The sequence below is a fragment of the Marmota monax genome, unplaced genomic scaffold, assembly GCF_021218885.2.
Source record: "Marmota monax isolate L192 unplaced genomic scaffold, Marmota_monax_Labrador192_F-V1.1 WCK01_AAM20220418_F8-fsc00353, whole genome shotgun sequence".
Classification (NCBI taxonomy): Eukaryota; Metazoa; Chordata; class Mammalia; order Rodentia; family Sciuridae; genus Marmota; species Marmota monax.
Window position 1 is genome coordinate 80,139 of NW_026692700.1, and position 20,515 is coordinate 100,653.

Genomic DNA, 20,515 nt, shown 5'->3' on the forward strand with positions numbered 1-20,515 from the left:
GAGCAGGTTGGGGGGTGCAGGAGGAAGGTGACCCTAAGTCGTGAGGTTCATGGTGGGGCGGGTCTTCAGGGAACGAGGGAGGGAGGTTTTGGTAAGGCTCAGCCCTCAGGGTCCCCTCCCCTCCCCCTCCCCCGGCTCTCTGTTCTTCTTCCACTGATCTTTCTGAGACTCTGCCCTGGGCCAGCAGAGGGAGAATCCTTACCTGGCCCTCGTGTTGTCCTGCCCGCAGTCAAGAACACAGGCACCTAGAGAGCACACGACCCCCCGGTGACATTCCTGTGGTGGGACCGGGCTGTCTGACCCCAGCGACCCTGGGCTAACCACAGGCCCTGGTGGGTCTGGTGGTGAGTGGGAGGAGGGGGCCACGTCTTGTGGAGGGCAGTGCTGCTCTCCCATCCTGGCCCCCAGGGCCTGGGACTTAACGGAAAGTTCTTAGGATGCGCTTGAGCATGAAGCTGGCAGCTCTGGAAGCCGCTGCCCACTTCCCAAACCTCAATTCCCAGCCCTGAAGGGCCGCCTCTCCTGGGCTGGCTGTCCTCAGCTCCCCTCTGGCAGGGCCCGCCTGAGTCCTGCGCTCCAGGGCCTCCACACCAGCTCCCCAACCAGCCCAGCGGGAGCAGGGGCAGGCGTGTGCCCACCCCCTCTGGGTCCCCGGGCCCCACAGGACAGGAGTGCTGCTGGTGCTCCCAAACGCTGTTAGAGTGAGTGAACGTGGCGACGTGGGCCCACAGACACAGCTGGCTCTGTGTTGGCAGGTCAGGAGCTGATCAGAGAGGGGGAAGCCCCAGCGGCTCCCACCCCCACCCGGCCTCCTGACATCGTGTCCTGGGGACCCTGGAGGGTCTCGGTTTTCATCCCGGGCTCCAGCCCTCTGGAGGGCTGATGGGCTGGACAAGCCCACCTACCAGCTCCCCTGGGGTCCTGCCCCAGCCTGGCCCTGCAGGTGGAGGAACCCTCCAGCTCTGGACGCCAGGTCCTCTCAGTCGGGCTGAAGGGTGCTGGAAGGTTGGGAAGGCCCAGCTCTGCACACCTCTGCAAGGGTCCTGAGATCATGGGCCCGTGAGGCCCACCCGGGGTTGGGTCATGGAGGTCAGGGTGGACAGGTGGCCTGCCCAGAGGTACCTGCCAGGGTCATGTGGGCACTGCCAGGTTACTGCCTGGAAAGACCTGTCCCTTCCCTCTGCCCCAGACTGGAACGCTGATGTGGGGAGGAGGGCCCCAATATTGGGCAGCCCTGGACAGGCCAGTTGGGGACAGAGAGCATATTGGAAAGGCTGACCTTCTTGCCCCAAAGGGCTACTGTGGCACCCAAGAGAGGGCTTCCTCACTTCTGGGAAGGAGTCCCTTCAGCCCCCGCTGTCTCCGACTGTGGGTCCAGGGAGGCTGCAGAGCAGCCTGCTCCTGGGCCTGAGGCCGCGTGGGGGCGGGGCCAGGATGCTGCAGCAGCCAGGCCAGGCTGTCTCCTGGCTTCTTCGATTGCTCAGCCAGCACGTGGACAGACTCATGTCCCCTTTCACAGGGAAGGACACTGAGACTCACAGGCTGAGCCACTTCCCAACAGGCCTAGGTGACCATCTGCCCTGCGCTGAGGGAGGCTGGCTGTGGCCCCCACTCCCACCTCCTCCCCTGCACCCCACTTGGAGTCTTGCTCCTCCCCCAGGATCTGGTAAGACTGGGTTTTAGGGCAGGGGTTGGTCAGGGAGGAGGCCCCTTCCCCCAGGAAGCCCAGGCAGCAGGAGGGCCCTGAGACAGAAGGGCAGAGCTAGCTGGGCATGGGTGCCTCCCTTGCCCACCCCCAGGGCCTCAGGAGGCCACCTGGAACAGGAGCAGGGGTGGGGCCAGGCTGGGCCGGGGCACAGCTGGGCCTGCAGGAGCTGCGGAGGGGCCGCTGGGGAAGGGACTTACCAGCAGGCAGCTCTGCAGGACCCCAGGAGGCTTCCTCACTTCCAGGAACACAGGCCAGGGTGGGGGAGGCGCTGCCCGGGTGCCAGCTGTGCCTGAGCCAGGCCCGGCCCCTCCCCTCAGCGCCTCCCACCTGCTGGCTCTCTCCCCAGCCCCCCGGCCCCCTCCCCTTGCAGCCCAGGCCTTGACACCTCTTCCCCCAAAGGGCCCGAGGAGCTGGGCTGATGCAGCTCAGGTGCAGAACTGCTGGGGCCCTCGCACAGCTGGACAGCACAGAAGGCCAATGGTCACTGCTGGCAGGGTTGGTGCGGCCCACAGAGGGGCTGGGGACACCTAACGCCCCCTTCCCAACCTGGCTCCCAGCCTAGGCACCTTTCCAGCTGTCATGAGCATCTGCTGACTGCAGCCTGCTGGCCGGGAGTTGTGGCCCAGCTGCCCTGTTGGCTGGTTGGGGGTGGGGAAGCTGCACCCCACTTGCCTGGGTCCTCCAGAGGTCGATCTGGAGTACTGACGGGGCCTCTGGCCTCCATGCTGGGGCAGGGCGGCCATCTAAGGTGACATCCCCACCCTCCCCCCTGGCTCCTCTCCCTGCTGTCACCCAGGGTGGAGGGTTTACTCCAGGGTGTGGGTGGCATGTGTCCCCACTGCCTGGAAAGACCTGCCCCTTGGCAAGACATTAACCACTTAGATGCAGGGAGCTGGGGCCTGGGCTGGGAGAGGCCTCTGGGCAGGTCCTGGGCCTGCAGGGTGGCCCAGCCTTTCCCTGGAGAAGGAAGGGATGAGCACATCTAGGGAGTGAAGCCCCCATCCCCACCCTCTGAGCCAGAACTCCACCCCTGCCCTGGCCTCTGCCAGACTCCAAGGTCCCCCAGGGAGGACATCAGCTGTGGGAGGTCAGCCCTGCAGGGGGTTCAGGGGTCAATCCCCTCTGTGCCTCACCTTCCCAGGCTCTGAGGGGCTTCTCTCCAGGGGCCTCCTAGTGGCCCTCTGCTCACAATCTTGGGGTTCAGGCCTTGCCCATCTGTGCTTCCGCAGGTCAAGGCCCAAGCCCACCTGCCCCTGACTAGGGCTGCAGAAGAAGGCATTTCTCTGATTTCCCTGGGCTCCAAGCTCCTTTAGCAAGAGGAGGGGCCAGAGTGGTTGCAGATGGGACCTGGGGGCAAGAGCAAGGGTCTTTAAACTCCTACTAGGGGCGTGGACTAGTTGAGTTTATGCAAAGTACAAGTAGATGAAGTCCCACCCAACCTGTTAGGGAGGATGAGGAGGATGAGGAGGAAGGAGGCTTCAGAGGATTAATTCCCATGGAGAGGTAAAAGCCGAGAGAGCTGCACCTCAGACATGCACAGATAGGAGAGATGGCTCGTGGCAAACCCTACTGGTTCCTCTACTCGCTCATCCATCCATCCATTCATCCACCCATCCATCCATCATCCATCCATCATCCATCATCCATCCATCATCCACCCATCACCCATCCATCATCCATCATCCATCATCCACCCATCCATCCATCATCCATCCATCATCCATCATCCATCATCCATCCATCATCCATCATCCATCCATCATCCACCCATCACCCATCCATCATCCATCATCCATCATCCACCCATCCATCCATCATCCATCCATCATCCATCATCCATCCATCATCCATCATCCACCCATCACCCATCCACCCATCCATCCATCATCCACCCATCACCCATCCACCCATCCATCCATCATCCACCCATCACCCATCCACCCATCCATCCATCATCCACCCATCACCCATCCACCCATCCATCCATCATCCACCCATCACCCATCCACCCATCCATCCATCATGCATCCATCGTCCATCATCCATCATCCATCATCCATCCATCATCCATCATCCATCATCCATCCATCATCCACCCATCCATCCATCATCCACCCACCCACCCACCCACCCATCCACCCAGTACTTACTTGGCAAATCCTTGGCTGGTGCCTGTGATGGGCAGATGCTGTTCTGGGGGCCAAGGTAACAGTGCAGACAAGACGCCTGCTCCGTGGACCTGGAGCCCCTGTGGCGGGAGAGCAGAAATGCCGAAGACTCGGCTGCTGGAGCAGGAAGAAGGAAGGCGGAAGGTGGCAGGTGAGGGCAGGAAGGGAGGCAGCATGCACCATGGAGGTGAGACTGGAGCCAGCACGGGGAGGTGGAGAGGGGCGCGGCTGCAGGGGCGGGGCCTCTGGCTGCGTTTCCTGAGTGAAGAGGCTGGCGAGGGCCCGTGTGCGGCCCAGGAGCTGGGGAAGTGGTGGGAGGAGTGGGAGACCCTGGGCCCGGACTGTCGCCAGGTGGCGGGGCTCTGGCCACGGCGGGCCGTGGAGGTGCTGGGAAGTGGTTGGCTTCCAGGTGTGTTTTGGGAAAACCGTCACATTTCCATCTTATTTGCATGAAAGGAAGACAAACATCCGTGTGTTCTGTGTTTAGGGACAGGAGCCTGTGGTCACCTGAAAAGGGAGGTGGGAGGTGGTGGGGGAGGACAGAGAGGAGCGTCTTCAGGGCTCTGTGCAGACCCAGAGCTCGCCTGTTCTCCTTCAGTGCTGCAGAGCGACCATCCCTTGGCCACCACGGGAACCAAGTGACCCCTTGAGGTGGGACTGAGGTGGGGTGGAGAGGTTGCTGTGGAAGCCATCACCCCCGGCTGGGCCATGGAGGAGGCCCCTGGTCGAGCCGACTCCCTCCCGGAGAGCTTCCGTCACCTCCTGGGTCCTTACCTGGTGCTGGGGGGGGGGGGCAAAGGCACCCAGCTCTGACGGGGACTTTTTTTGGCAGCTGCAGACAGTCATTTGCCACTGGGCCCAGTGAATAGTGGGCCATCAAAGCAGGATCATGCAACTTTCACTTCAAAATGAGTCCTTGTTTGAAAGTCCCGAGGCGGAGTTTCTGGGGTGGGGTGGGTCACGGGGAGGCTGGCCAGGAAGTCAGGCCCCCCGCAGAGCAGGGACACCCCAAAGGCCCAGCCTCCCCGGTTCTGCAGCTGCAGCGGCCCTGACTGGAAGGCCCTCTGCAAACCTCTGCCTGGCCCCCCCTGCAGACAGGGGGGAATTTGGACTCTGCAGTTCCCAGGGCCTCTCCTTCACGCCATCGTGATCCCAGCCCAGCCTCCCGTCGCGTCCAGAGCCTCAGCTGCACTGCGGGCACCCATCTCGGGAGCCAACACCCAGGCAGCCCCACTGAACAGTCGGCACCAAGGCTGTGGCAGCACCCGGGACCCCTTTCCCCTCCTCCTTCAAAGTCCTGATATAGGGTTTGATCTGGAGTGTCCCCGAGGTCCAGTATTAAAGGCTTGGTCCCCAGCATGGTGCTCCTGGGAGGCTGTGGAAGCTCTAACAGGTGGGCCTGGTGGGAAGTTTTCTGGTCCCTGGGGCAGGGGGGACAACACCAGCACCTTCCTTTCCCTTTTCCTTTCTTTTTCTTTTTCTTTCTTCCATTCTGGCCATGACTGAAGCAGCATTGCTCCACCGCACATTCTAAAACTGTGAGACAAGATAAAATAAACCTTTTCGCTCTATAACTTGATGATCTCCAGAGTTTGTTACAGTAATTGAAAGCTGACCAACACCCTTGGGGATATGGTTAAGCTAACTGAGACCACGAGTGACCTGCCTAGCTGTCTCTGAGCCTGGGAACGTCCCCCAGAGTCAGAGCGGCTCCTCACTCTGAGTCCTCCTACAGGAGTGGGAGGTTCACCCTGGTCCCTCAGGCCTGCCCAATGTTGCCAAATCTAACAAAACCAACTGACCAATCTAAAACCAAGACACCTAGTCAAATTTGAATTTCAGATAAGCAATGAATAAAGTGTCTGGTATAAGTATGTCCCACCGAAAGAATTTACTCATTGTCTATCTGAAATTTAAATTTAGCGGAGCATACTATATTCTATGGGGCAACCCTAGTCCTGCCCTCCCTGGTTTCCCATTTCTGGGGGGTACCAGGGACTGAGCTCAGAGGCACTTGACCACTGAGCCACATCCCCAGCCCTATTTCCTATTTTATTTAGAGACGGGGTCTCACTGAGTTGTGCCCCACTGTTGCCGAGGCTGGCTTTGAACTCACGATCTTCCTGCCTCAGCCTCCAGAGCCACTGGGGATAGAAGTGTGTGTCATGTGCCTGGCCTAGTTCCCATTTATGAGAACTGCTCTTCTGTCCCAGGTGTGGATGGGACATCTGCTTCTCCTAGATGAGAAGGAGTGTTGATCCTTTCATCTCTCCTGGGCTGACAGTTCCTCTTCCTCCCACATCTCCTCGCTATCGTCTGCAGCAGGTTATTCTCTGTCTATGCAGCAGTTCACTTTCCTGCGAGCAGGGTGGTTGGAAATGTAACTTCCGGGCTGAGGGTGCAGGTCAGTGGCAGGGCGTTTACCAGGAAGCCAGGGGCCCTGGGTTCCATCCCTCGCCCTGCAAAAGAAAAAAAAAAAAAAACTACAAAGGGAATTATTTGCTTTATTTGTGTCCTCATCAGCCACACAGATGGACTCCCAATAATCCCACTTCAGTTTTTGAGAACTACCTGAGTGTTTTGGAGTCCCTGACACCACCTATTTATGTTCACTGGCACAGGACCCCTCTGCAGCCGTGAACGGAATGGTCACGTCCCGGGACATCGATCGTCAATAATCCCGCTGGGGTGGGCTCGTGGGTTCTTGATACTTCACAGTTACTATTGCAGTTAAATTGATACAGAATTACGACAGTATTCAGCTACTCATGGGATTATGATTCTTGTTTGTGTGTGTTTTAAAGCTGGGGAAATAAAATTTGCTTCTAACAATACAGTTGCAATTTTATGTCCCTAAAACTGACCGTAAATAATGAGCGTAATAACAGAATGCCTGTAAACACACTGGACATCTTTCTCGGAAAAAGTGGGCTCCCTGCTTTCACCCTGACGGGACCAGTGGCAGGGCCCAGCCTAGGAGTTGGGGTTCCTGGGCCGACTTCAAAAGGGTGAAGTAACTTCCCGACAGGCCACCGGAGAGCAAGTTACTTAACCCTCCAGAGCCTCCGCAGTCTGTGACGTGGGGACAGAAAGACCGGCTTGGAAGCCTGGACCTGAGTAGGGAAAGATGGTGGCGGCCATGGTGCCCTCCCTAGATGGTCCCCGTGTCCATCACCGGGGGCCACAGCCCAGTGGCTCGAAACAGCAGAGAGGACTGTCCCACGGTTCTGGGGCAAAGCCTGGAACCCAGGTGTCCTCAGCACTGCGTCCCTCTGTGGCTCCAGGAGTTGGAGGCTCCTTCCTGCCTCTTCCAGCGCCTGGTGGCCCTGGTGTCCCTTACTTGTGGCCACCTCACTGTGGTCTCTGCCTCTGAGTCCAGGTCGGCCTCTCTGGGTGTCCCTCAGCTCTGCTGTCTCCTAAAGGGAACACCCTGGGACATAGGGCCACCCTGATCCATCCTGCTCTCACTTCAAGACCCTTAACTTGGTCACATCGACAAAGGCCCTGGTCAGGGGTCTGGGGGCCAAGTCAACCCTCTGTGGCCGCTGGAAGGTGACATGGAAAAGTCAAGAAGCACAAGCCCCCAGATGGGACCCACAGGAGAGGCCCACAGGGCCCGTCAGCCTCCTGTGGGGCGCTGGGGACACTGATAGAGCCTGGACATCTACTGCCCAGTCCCAGGCCTGCTCGCTGGGCCGGAAGAGCTGCTGCTGGACACTTCTCAGAGGGGCCTCGGGAGGGGAGGCATGGCAAGGCAGGGACCCGTCGGGCACATTCCTCCACCAGGGGCTCCGGGTCCTGACCCCCGCCATCCAGCGCCTTCTCGAGTCAGCGTTGACTGGGGAGAGGACAGAATCCTCTGCCTCTTTCCTTGAGCTTGCTTTGTGCTGCCCCCACGTCCACCATGAAGTGAAGAGTGTCGCAACCCTGGAACCAGAAAGACCACTGCACGTTGGGCAATCTTAGGAGGGACGGCCAGGGAGGGAGGCGCGGCGGTGGCTGCGGAGCCAGAGGAAGCAGGACAGGGAGGCCGCAGTGGCCGCAGGGGGGTCGCCTGGACGGAGCCCCACTGATGGGGACACACCAAGGTAAAGGCAGCGACGCAGCTAAAGTGGCCACCCTAAGGGCTGTACGTGGACCCCCGGGTTCAGCTCCCAGCTGGGCGTGGTGGGCGCTGCCCAGTGGAGATGGCGCCCGAGAAGCCGGGTCTTGCCCACGGCCAGGGGTGGAGCTGGCGGGTGTGGAGCTGGGATTTGAACCCGGTGCCTTCAACCTCCTGCTGCACTGGGACCCTGGGAGGCACGTGCTGAGTGACCAGTCAACAGCTGTGGGCGGGAAAGGACCCGGAACTGCTGCGGGCTGAATCGTGTCCTCAAAATGCCTGTATTGGAGCCCTGAACCCCTGTGGGGTGCTAGGAGATGGGACCACGGGGACGTGACGGAGTTTAGATGGGGTCGTGAGGGTGGGGCTCTCGGGATGGGATCAGTGTCCTTCTAAGAAAGACCCAGAGAGCTCAGTGCCCCTCTGTCCTCCCTGTGAGCACATGGCAAAGAAGCACCTCGTGCGCCCAACTCACTGGGTCCCCGACCTTGGACTCCAGCCTCCAGAACTGGGAGAAATGAGTGTCTGCTGTTCACACCTGTGACAGAGCCACTGACTCCAACAGGGACCTTGGCAGGCCCGTCCCCTATCTGGACCGCACACTCTCCTCTGGAGAGAGGACGTGGGCCAGGTCTGGGGGCCAGCGTTCCAGGAGGACGCGACCCGGGAACCTCTTCCCCGAGGAGGCTCAGTCCGACATCCCGCACCGTGGGCCAGTGGCAGTGTTTAAGGGTCAGAGCGTCTGGTTGGGAAGATGGGGTTCTGGAGATGGACGACTGTGATGTTTGCATGTCAACATGAGTGAGCTTAAGGCCACCAGGCAGGATACTTAAAAATGGCTAAAATGGCAAATTTCAGTTCTGTGTATTTACTACGGTTGTTTAAAAATAAAACAGAACATGGAGAACATGGACGCTGGCAGGCCCACCTGGTGACACAGCCCCCCGGCTGCCAGGACTTGTGGCAGCTGTAGAGCAACAGGTGCCACCCAGTCTTCTCTCCAGGCAGCCTGGGGCAGGACGTCCCCTCCGCAGGGAGTCGGGGTCCTCAGTGCCAGGCCCTGACGTTCCCTCTGAGCCACACCCAATGCGCGTATTGCAGAGGGTGGCAGAATCTGGGGTGCTTACTACCCAGGGGGTCCCGGGGCTCACCGCAGCCTTCCCAGCTGCGTCTGGGGGCCGGGGACCTGTTTTCCAGTCCCAAGGATGCCACAGGGAGCCCAGGAAGCTTCCAGACTGGCACAACTCTAACGCCGCTTGTTAGAATGTAGCTTTCCTGGCTTCCCCCACCTGAGTCCCCTGAGCAGGTCGTGGAGGGGCCCCTGGAATCCAGCGTTAGGAAGGGCCGGGCACTCCTGCGGTCCTTCCCTGGCCACTGGCCCTGCACGTGGGACACAGCCGAGACTCCCCCGCACTGCACAAGCTGCCTGGGGCTGCAGCACTTCTCCCCCCACCCCGGGCTGCCCTCCTTCCCCGCCCGTGTCCTACACCAGGCTGCAGGCCTTCCTGGCCCTCCCCCCAGCCCCGGCCAGCCCCTGTCCACCAGGACTCCCAGCTCTTGGGGCTCCCCGTCATCTCTGTGGTTTGAGCCTCTGGTTTGGGCTGCCGCGGGCAAGTGCCCAGCTCCTGTTGCTCAGGAGTGAGGGGACAAAGGCAGGCGTCCAGGTGCCGCGCAGAGCTGGGGGGACCCCCTGGGATGGTGCTGCTGCCCTGGGAGGAGCTTCCCTTGCTGGCTCCCCAGGGTGAGTGGACGGCTGCAAGGGGGAGCCACTCCGTGCCTGGGCCGCTAGAGGGCGACCTTGGCAGCTCAGCCCCAGGTTGGCGCTTGGCTAAGGCCACAGAAGCCACAGCACAGCACCAGGGCTGAGGTGGGCGTGTGCACGCGCACGTTCCTGTCCTACCTGGGCAGGGGGCGGGGCCGAGCCCTGCACACACTGCCCGCTGGCCTGGCTTTCTGGGGTGGAGATAACTTGCCAGAACTGTAAGGCCAGGCCGGAGCTAGGATTTGAACCCAAGAAGGGGGAGCCGCTGTGCTGAGGAGCTCTGCGCCCTGGGAGGAGGGGCCACCTCGCGCACAGCCAGGTGATGTTTGCATGTCAACATGAGCCTACCTTGGGGTTACAGATGGGTGCCCTCAGGTTCCTTCTCCTCTCTGGCCTCACTTTGTCCTCTGTAAGACAGACCCAATGGCACCTATCACTCGGGGTCACTTAGAGGCTGAACTGAGACACGCTACAGAAGGAGAGGCAGACTCCAGGGCCTTTTAGGAGCCTGGGCCTGCGGCCACAGGGCCTTTGCATATATCGTGTGTATGTCAAGGTGCCCGTCACGGAGTTCTTGCTCCCCTTTCCATGCCCATTTCTCCTTTTTCTTCCCTGCTGCAGGGCCAACTTCAGGGACAGGGGCCCATGGCAGCACTCAGTGGCCACACTCAGAAGGACCCCAGGCTGTGTCTGGAAGATCAGTGTTGGACAATGGGCCCCACATTTTCATTCTCCACCATGTGCTGAAGGTGTCACAGCAGGGCCCACCACAGGTCTGTCCCAGCCTATCCCACGTCACCAGGGCAGCAGGCAGGGAGCTGCCCCCCTGGGGAAGAAGCCCAGGGGCTGGATGCCACCTCAGAGGGGACAGACAGACTCTCTCCTTCCTCAGGCACCTGCTCGTTTGGCCTCTCGGTCACTTGTTACCCCTAAATAGTGCTGAAGGTCGCAGGCCTCTGCGGTTCCCATGCGTCCACCCAGATGGTCGGCAGGATCCCCGAGGCAGGGGCCTCACCCAGGCTGGTCAGCCCCCCCCAACCTGGGCCCCTGCACCCCTGTCCTCCTGGGCGGTGGGCGCTCGGAGCACACTTCCTGGACCCCGTCTAAGGGCTGCACCCTGGGAGGAAATCCTTGCACCTCAGAGCAGGAGCCCTTGTCCCCGGCACCCCCTCAGGGACAATCGACTCCTCCATCAAGTGGACATTACAGGTGACGGCCCGAGTGGGGGTGGGGGGGTGACCTCCAGTTGGCATTTCTCATCCTCGATCCCAGGCTCCGGGACTGGCTGATGTGCCCAAGCGAGGTGAATGGCCTCTGGGGCAGGCCCTGTTCTGGGAATGGGCTGTGTCCTGGCCAGCAGGGAGGCCAGGGCCAGAGGTAGCTGGACCTCTTCAGGGTCCACCTGGGTCCACCAAGCTCTCCCCAGGCGGGGACACTATTGCCAGTTACCAGACATTTCAAGGTGGCCTGAGAAGGTACCTGGGAAGGATGGCACGGGGCTGGTCCCTGCACCTGTGTCCACCCCGCTGGTCCAGCTGCCTTCCTCCCACCTAGCTCACCCTGGAGACCTCCCCTCCTGGCTGGCAGAGCTTGCCGCAGCGAGTGTCCTCGGGCCTTGGGGCAGCTGCTCTGCATCAGCCCTGAGCAGCCTGCCCGATCCGCCCTGCGCCAGCCTCACCCTCTTCTCTGACCCCTGGCTCAGGGGTCCCAGCGCGGCCTCCCGGGAGCTCGTCCGCTGCTTGTTCCCTTCCCTGACGCGGCCTCTCCCTCCAGGGAACAGTGAGTTGGGCCGCTGCTCTCAGAAGGGGCTATTTCCTTGTTGCTGAGACACTTCGCTCCCGACCTGCCCCTGATCCTGTCGGGTGCCTGGGCTCTGCGCCCCTGGCCCGGGCTCCCAGACAGCAGGCCGGACCCCCCCCCCTGCCTCCGGCTTTCTCCTTCCTTCTTCTCCGCTGCGATCGGTTATTAACAGCCACGCTGGGGGGCACGTGCCGCTGCCGTGGCCAGCTCCGAGCTTCCAAGGTGGGCTTCGGGGCTCTCTCAGGCCATCTCCTGGGGGGACACTTGTACTTTCTTCCCCACCACCCACTCCCCCCGACCACAGCGGCAGGGTAAGCCCATCTGAATGCTGACCTCCCTGGTCACCATCCCACAGGACACGTGTCCCACCTTGGGCCACAAACCCTTCAGGTGAAGGTAGTGGTTTTCTGCTGGACGTGGACCCAGAGGCACATGGGGCTGAGTCAGGGCAGCTCGGGACCCTGAGGCAGAGCCTGCCCGGGTGGGAGCAGGTCCCTGGAGGCAGGGTTTTCTCCTGTGTCCCTGGAGGCCGGGTTTGTGTGCTCTCCTCCTTCTCTCCCAGCAGAAGAGGCTACCCAGGACCCCTCAGGAGCAGTAGCCAGGGGAGGCCCCTCCGTGAGTAAGCCGGCTCACTGGTATGGTTCACTGGCCAAGCAGAGCCTTCCGCCGGACACAGCGCCCTACCTGGCTGGGCTCCCCCCGGGTCCAGACACAGAGGCCCTCACAGGGGAGACGGCCCCCTGATGTCTGGAACATTCTGCCTCAAGAAAGACTGACCACACCTTCCTTCTTGTGTTTCTGCCCTCTCCACCCTCGGGCCTCCTCGGGCCTCCTCGGGCCAGTTATCCTGGGGCTCACTGTACTCGAGCCCTGACCACGCGCTCTGCTGTCCCTGCCCAGGAAAACCTACCCGAGCCCTGGTTTTCAGGAGATTCCTGTCAGCCTCCTCTGGAGTCCATACACAGCAGTCCTGCTTGATGCTGACCAGCCCGCCAGGCCCTGGCAGGGGCTGAGCTGCGCACAGGTAACCGTGTCTCGAGGGAGGGCTCGAGAGGTCCCCAGGATGCGCCAGGGGTCAGTCCATGAGGAGTGAGTGAGACAGGTGAGGGACCTGACCACCAAGACGGAGGAGCTGTATGGTGGGACTCTGCTGGGGACACGAAGGCCTCGGACCCCGGACCCCGGGGGGCTGAAGGGCCAGGGCCTGGGCTCCTGCTGAGGACCACAGCCATTGCTGAGGTTTGAATGTTCACATGTTGGAACCCGAATCCCCACCTTCACGGGTCAGTGGTGTTCGAAGATGGCCTTTGGGAGGTAACTGGGGTGGATGAGGTCCCGAGGTGGCCCAGGGAGGTATTAGCGGCTTTATGAGAGGACAAGAGGCCTGAGCTGGCACTGCTTGCTCCACCTTGTCCCGTGGGAGGCCACATCAGGTGCCGGGCCCTGCTCTTGGACCTCGCAGCTCCAGGACCCTGAGCCAAACACACTTCTCTTCTTTGTAAAGCACCCGATCTCGAGAAAGCCCGAGACACCACTGCCCGCAGGAAGGGTCTTATTGTTGAAATGGAGAGACCATCCCAGAAAGAAGGCGCGTGCAGGGTCCTGGCCTGCAATCCCAGCCAACAACCCAAACAATGCTGCTCTGACTGTGCCGCAGGCCCCCCCCGGGCTGAAGGAAGGTGGTCGCTTCCGGGATGCCCTGGGTCTCAACCATCTGCAAAGTGAAGGCTGCTCTGTGTGGCTTTGAGGTGGCCCAGGGACACAGAGTCACCACCTTCACAGGCCTGAGTTATCAGGCTCACCGGAGCAGCTTAGGTGTCAGAAAGGACTCCCAGGATGATCTGCAGGTGACCCGCCAGGGGCTTGGGGGATGGGGCAACACAGGAGTCGTGATTTTAGATGGACGCTCCCGAGGCCCTGTGTTAGCTAGGAGGTCCCGTGGTTAAGCCTCAGGGAGGGATGAACAGCTTTCATTTATTTATTTATTGGTATTGGAAATTGAACCCAGAGGCATTTAACCCCGGAGTCACATCCCCAGCTCTTTTTATTTTTTTTATTTTGAGACAGGGTCTCACTAAATTGCTGAGGCTGGCTTTGAACCTGCAATCCTCCTGCCTCAGCCTCTGAGTCGCTGGGATCACAGGCGTGCACCACCATGTTGGTTTAGAATGAATATCTTAAATTTATGAGTTAATTAACACAGCTGTGAGTGAAAGTGAATATTCATACGTTAATATTAAAATTGGATTTATAAAAAGAGTGCAAAACTTGTTGGATTTGGATTGCAAGTCGGATTTCGAGGTCCAAGAAAAAATAGGTTTTTAATATTTACAACAACTTAATTTTTTTTTTTGTTTTTTTGTACTGGGGATTGGACCCAGGGGTGTTTTCCCACTGAGCTACATCCTCAGCCTTTTTAAATTTTGAGACAAGGTCTGGCTAAACTGCTGAGGCTGGCCTTGAACTTGTGATCCTCATACTTCAGCCTCCCAAATTGTTGGTATGCCACCACACCTGGGGATATATTAATTTTCTTTCTTTCGGTTTTCAGTGCTGGGGATGGAGTCCTGGGCTTCACCCATGCTAGGCACTCTACCACTGAGGTTCACCCCAACACTTTTAATTTATTTCAGAGGCAGGGTCTCCCTCAATCGCCAAGGTTGGCTTCCAATTTGCGATCTTCCTGCCTGAGCCTCAGCTGGGATTACAAGCACGTGCCACCACACCCACCAAGCACCTAGGGTGATTGTTAATTCTGATTCAAGTCACTAAATCTCCCTTTCAAGTTACAAAACCCTCCTTACACATTAAAAAATCCAAGTGATACAGAAAAGAAAGAGTCCTCTCCCACCGCTGGGCTGTGAGGGCTCTGGAGGAGGAGCTAGATTTCGAGCTGGGCCTGGAGACCAATTAGAGGGTCTTCTCGGAGCCCTGAGCAAGCAGCACCACCCAAACATGCCCTCCCAGCCCCACCTCTGCTGGGGTGGACCCTCCCGCTGGGGCTCCCAGGCTTCCTGGGTAGGTCTGAGTGTCTCACTCACCTGGCCCCAGGGCCCTAGGGGGTCAACCAACCACAGAGCCCCTGGGGCTCTCCAGGTGCCTGGCCACAGGCTGGGGACTGAGAGCAAAGCCCTGGCCAGCCCTGCCGCCCTCTTTCATTGCTCTCCTGTGGGCTCAACGTTGACAGGCCCTCCTCCCCCCGGTCCTGCTGCAGTCTGGCACTCAGAGTGCAGGGTGAGGAGGCAGGGCCTCTGGGAGGCAGTTAGGTCACTGGGACTCGCACTGTTTCCAAGATGGAAACATTCCACAAGTAGGTGAAGCCTCAGAAGGCCACGGTGGCCACGCAGGGATCCCAGCTGCTGGGGAGACGGAAGCAGGAGGACCCCAAGTTCAAGGGCAGCCTGGGCAACTTAGTGAGACCCTGTCTCCAAAAATAAGGGCTGGGATGTGGCTCAGAGGTAGAGAAGCCCTGGGTTCAGTCCCCAGTATCCAAAACAAAAAGAGGGGTCGCGAGAATAAATTCCTTCTTTGAGGAGTTTGGTTACCAAGGAGAGCCTGAGGGCTGCGAGCGAAGGGTCTCAGGCACCCAGGAAGGGTTTTGAGATGGAGATGGTCCAGCACGTTTGCCTGGTGGCCTGGCCAGCTGTGCAGCCCAGAGGGAGAAGACCAGGAGTGGCCCTGACAGGGAAAGGGTGATCCAGGGCCCAGACGGCCTGCAGGAGGGAGCCAGCACATGGGGAGGCAGGCAGGAGGCGCTGCGCGTGCGGCTGGTGGGAGCTGGGTGGTGGGAGGTGAGTGGTGGAGGTGGGTGGTGGAGGTGGGTGGTGGGAGCTGGGTGGTGGGAGGTGAGTGGTGGGAGATGGGTGGTGGAGGTGGGTGGTGGGAGGTGAGTGGTGGGAGGTGAGTGGTAGAGGTGGGTGGTGGGAGGTGAGTGGTGGGAGGTGGGTGGTGGGAGGTGAGTGGTGGAGGTGGGTGGTAGGAGGTGAGTGGTGGAGGTGGGTGGTGGGTGGTTAGGAGGTGGGTGGTGGGAGGTGGATAGTGGGTGGTGGGTGGTGGGAGGTGAGTGGTGGAGGTGGGTGGTGGGAGGTGGATGGTGGGTGGTGGGAGGTGAGTGGTGGAGGTGGGTGGTGGGAGGTGGATGGTGGGTGGTGGGAGGTGAGTGGTGGAGGTGGGGGGTGGGAGGTGGTGGTGGGTGGTGGGGGTGAGTGGTGGGGGTGGGTGGTGGGAGGTGGATGGTGGGTGGTGGGAGGGGAGTGGTGGAGGGGGGTGGTGGGAGGTGGATGGTGGGTGGTGGGTGGTGGGTGGTGGGAGGTGAGTGGTGGAGGTAGGTGGTGGGTGGTGGGGAGCTGAGTGGTTAGGAGGTGGGTGATAGGAGATGGGTGGTGGGGAGGTGGGAGTTGGGGAGGTGGGTGGAGGGAGGTGGGAAGTGAGTGGTGGGAGTGGGTGGTGGGTGGTAGGAGATGAGAGTGGTGGGAGCTGGGTGGTAGGGAGCTGGGTGGTTAGGAGGTGGGTGGTGAAAGGTTGGTGGTGGGAGGTGGGTTGTAGGAGGTGGGGAGCTGGGTGGTGGGAGGTGGAGGTGGGAGGTGGGTGGTGGGAGGTGGGTGGAGGGGGGTAGGAGGTAGGGAACTGGGTGGTGGGAGGTGGGTGGTGGGCGGTGGGTGGAGGGAGGTGGGAGGTGGGTGGTGGGCGGTAGGGAGGTGGGGAGATGGGAGGTGGGAAGGTGGGTGGTGGGTGGTGGGAGGTGGGGAGGTGGGTGGTGGGGAGCTGAGTGGGTAGGAGGTGGGTGGTAGGAGATGGGTGGTGGGAGGTGGGAGGTGGGGAGGTAGGAGGTGGGGAACTGGGTGGTAGGAGGTGGGCGGTGGGGAGCTGGGTGGTTAGGAGGTGAGTGGTGGGAGGTGGGTGGTGGGCAGTGGGGAGGCTGTGGCAAGTGGTAGACGTGGCTTTGGTTTTATATTCCTCAGGGATGAGGGGGCAGGGCCATGTGGGGAGAGACATGTCTGCAGGTGGGGGATGGTCACAGGGAGTGAGTTGGTGAGGGAGCAGACATGGAAAGGAATGGGACTCCTGGGGACCTATGGGCCCCAGGTCTATGGGTCAGCCCCGTCAGCAGCCTTAGGCTCTCCCCAAGCCAGGTCCAGCTGCTCAGGTGCTGAGGGAGCCCGAGAGGGGCTAGGTCCACCCAGGAAGCACAGCAGTGCGGGCTGTCCCCTGAGCCCAGTGGATCCCTGCAGCTGCCCTTGACCTTGCTGGTCAAGGACTGTGGAACTGGTATCTGTCCAGCAGTGGAGTGGACAGCCAGTGCTTGGAACCAGCTGGTCACTGTGGGCCATCAGCACTCACCTGATGGTCCCAGGCATTAGGCATCATGCTGGACCCTGGCTCTGGCTCCAGCTGTCAATCAATGCCAGGGCTCCTGATGGCCCTACCACCTCCCGAGGCAGGGGGAGCGGGGCTTCTCCTGACTGCTGGCTGCCTGGATCCGGCAAGAGCTGGGTTCCAAGGACCCCCCCAGCCCCTCACTCCTGCTAGAAGGAATGTGGGTAACAGTCATCCCTCTCACCAGGATAGGTCCTCTCTCTCTCTCTCTCTCTCTCTCTCTCTCTCTCTCTCTCTCTCTCTCTCTCTCTCGGAGATTGAACCCAAAAGCACTTTCCCACTGAGATACACCCCCAGCCCTTTTGGGGACAAGGTCTTACTAAGTTGCTGAAGCTGGCTTTGAACTTGCAATTCTCCTGCCTCAGCTCCCAAGTCTTGGGATTACAGGTGTGCACCACGGCACCTGCCCGACTTCAATGTGGGACATGTTCCAGAAACAGCTGGCTTAGCTATTGACAGTGCTGTTCTGGAACTTCTGTAGAGCGTCTGCCAACGGGGTTGCAAGGCAGCATTCCCGGGGAGCTGGGGCCCAGGATCTGTCATTCACCCACTTGCCCGTCGAGCATGCCGTGGGGGGAAGCCTGGTGGATGTTTGTAAGTGGTCTAAAGTCCCCTGAGCCCTCCTGGCTGGTAAGGGAGGAAAGGACGAGCCACGGAGTGAAGAAGACCTTAGCACACAAAAAGTCCACAGTAGATAGAGGAGGATTCCTAACCATCAGGAAGACAGAAGACCCAGACAGAGGGGCAGAAGACTGGAACAGGCACTTTGCAAAAGAGGGCCCCCCAGGGGCCAGTAGCACCTAAAAGGGGCTCATGAATCATGGAGTGTGAAGATAAGGAGCAACCAGAGCTCCCACCTGTGGGGACAGGATACACCACTGGGACACTGTGTCAAAGCTGCTGTACAGCCAAACGTGCCTCGGTGGTGAGGCGGGATTCCGTTCTGAGGTGCGTACCCAGCAGAAGTCATGTTCTAGAATGTTCATTGCGATGCTGTCTGGGACAGCCCAACGTGGAAATGGCCCGGGGAACTCTGAAGAGGGAAAAGATGGGTAGAACCTGTTGGCGTGCACAGCGAGACAGCAACACAGAGCTGCAGGCACCACGAAGGGACCCAGGCCCCAGACTGTCCCACGTGATGCCACCAGCAGAGAAAGGTGCAAACGCAGGGAAACCACGGAGTTAGCAGTCGGGGCGGTGGCTGTGCACATGCGGAAGTTTGCCAGAGGGCTTCGGGTGCCGGCCACGTCCTGCCTTGACCTGGGTGCGACCACATGGGACATTACGTTTGTTTCCTGTAGGTGTATTTCAATTAAAAGACAAAAAAAAAAAAAAAACAACCATCTTCCCTTGGCGCGGAGCTCCGGTGGCAAGAGCGATGCTGGCCTTGAACCTGCTCCACACAGCCCTTGCAGTGAGCCACCTGCAGCCCCTCTGGTGTCACCTGTTTCACAGACACTGCCCTCCTGTGCTGGTCCCTCGGCTCAGGAGAAAGCTCCTTCCCCACAGCAGCAACACCCCCACCCCACCCTGCTCCGGCTACTCCCTTCTTGGCACCCCAGGTTCCGCCGTCAGCAGTGAAACCCATCGGCTCTGCCTTCCCAGCACCCACAGCGCCCCCCCCCATGCCTGTCACACCTCTGCCCTGCCCACCTGGCTTCCCTGCCTCCACTCCCAACAGGGATGGGGGTGGCAGTGACCAGGCTCTCCTGGCCACCCGGCACTTGCCCCTGAGCCCACGTGGGATGTGTGGAATGGGCCAGTCCCGCCCCCTGTCCTGGCCTCACCACCTGGCCTCCAGCCTGGCCCGGCTCAGGTGGCCTCTCTTCTGCCTGCAGCCCCCGCCCCTCGCCTCCTGCAGGTGGCAGCTGAGACCCCTGGGGGCACCTCCCCAGCCCCGCCTCAGACACCCTCAGCACCTCCACTGGGGACCCCACGGGGACCACTCCCAGACCATCAGTCAGGCTGGGCCCTGCAGGGCGGGGGTGAGGCCCCAGGAACTTGTTTCCCAAAATAGGCGAGGCCACCTCAGGATACCATTTATCTTTTCAGCACAAGGTCCTTGATTCAATCCCCAGGACCCAAATAAATGGACAAATGAAAATTAAAATGTTGTTTCTTTTTTTTCCCAAAAAAGTAGAATGTCGAGCTGGGGCTGTAGCTCAGTGGCAGAGTGAGGCACCGGTTCGACCCTCAGCACCACATAAAAAAGAATAATAATAATAATTTGTGTCCATTTACAACTAAAAAAGTTTTTTTTGTTTTTTTTTTAAGTAGAATGTCAGGGCTGGGGTTGTGGCTCAGTGGTAGAGTACCTACCTCACATGTGTGAGGCATTGGGTTCAATTCTCAGCACCACATATAAATAAATGAATAAAATAAAGGTCCATCAACACTAAAAAATATTTTTTAAAAAAGTAGAATGTCATTCAGTGATCTAGACTTTTCTTTCTCTCTCTCTGTCTCTCTCTGTCTCTCTCTCTTTTGGTGGTTGTTGTACCAGGGATTGAACTCAGGGGCACTTGACCACTGAGCCACACCCCCAGCCCATGTTTTATTTTTTATTTTGAGACAGCGTCTCACCGAGTTGCTGAGGAGTCGCTGGGATCACAGGTGTGTGCCCCCATGCCTGGCCGTGATCTTCACTTTTTCTGCCGCTGCGTATTTTCTGTGTTTCTACAGGGAGCACGTAATACTTACGCAATTCAGATAAAGCACCATTTCAGCCGGGCAGCGTGGTGCAATCCCAGCAACTTGGGAGGCTCAGGCAGGAGGATTGCAAATTCAAGGCCAGCCTTAGCAACTTAGTGAGACCCTGTTTCAAAATAAAAAATAAAAAGGGCTGGGGATGTGGGTACTTAACCCCTGGGTTCAATCCCTAGTACCCCCCCCCAAAAAAAAGCATATTTTCAAAGTCAAATTCTTTGCTTCAATATTTGCCCTTCTGGTAAAGTGCCCCTCAGAAAAAATCCTAAACACAGAAAAGAATTGTACAGGGACAAAAGATGACACGGAGCAGATCTGAGGTCCCCAAGAGGGCTGTATGGAGCCACCCTCTGCTGTCGTTTGGATGTGAGATGCCCCCTAACCTCCTGTTAACACCGGAATGTTTGGAGGAGGATTGGTTGGACTGTGAGAGCTGTGACCTAATTAGTTCACCCGAGTTTGAATGGACTCACCGGTGGTGCCTGTGGGCAGTTGGGGTGAGGCTGGAGGAGAGGGGTCACTGGGGTGTGCCCCAGAAGCGGGCATCTATCTGTTCCATCTTTTCCTGCAGTTCCTGGGCCCCCTCCCTCCTTCCTCCCCCTCCCCTCCCTCACCCCCCTCCTCTCCCTCCTCCTCTACCTCCCTCCTCTCCTCCCCCTCCCTCCTCCCCCTCCCCTCCTTCCTCCTCCTCCCCCTCCCTCCTCTCCTCCCCCTCCCTCCTCCCCCTCCCCTTCCTCCTCCCCCTCCTCGCCTTCCTCCTCTACCTCCCCTCCTTCCTCCCCCTCCCCTCCCTCATCCCCCTCCTCTCCCTCCTCCTCTACCTCCCCTCCCTCCTCCCCCTCCTCTCCCTCCTCCTCTCCCCTCCCTCCTCCTCCCCCTCCCTCCTCCTCTTC

General features: G+C 59.6%; 1 long non-coding RNA gene across 3 annotated transcripts; it reads left to right on the top strand.

Moving 5' to 3' along the window:
• Positions 1-9,928: 9,928 nt before the first annotated feature.
• On the top strand, positions 9,929-13,800 carry LOC124094080 (uncharacterized). Of its 3 annotated transcripts, none has more exons than XR_006852127.2 (4): positions 9,929-10,059; positions 10,362-10,513; positions 10,633-13,387; positions 13,608-13,800. It is a non-coding gene; the product is annotated as an uncharacterized LOC124094080 (long non-coding RNA). The 3 variants fall into 3 exon arrangements; XR_006852130.2 differs by having other exon boundaries at positions 10,633-11,215; positions 11,295-13,800; XR_006852126.2 differs by having other exon boundaries at positions 10,633-13,800.
• Positions 13,801-20,515: the final 6,715 nt, after the last annotated feature.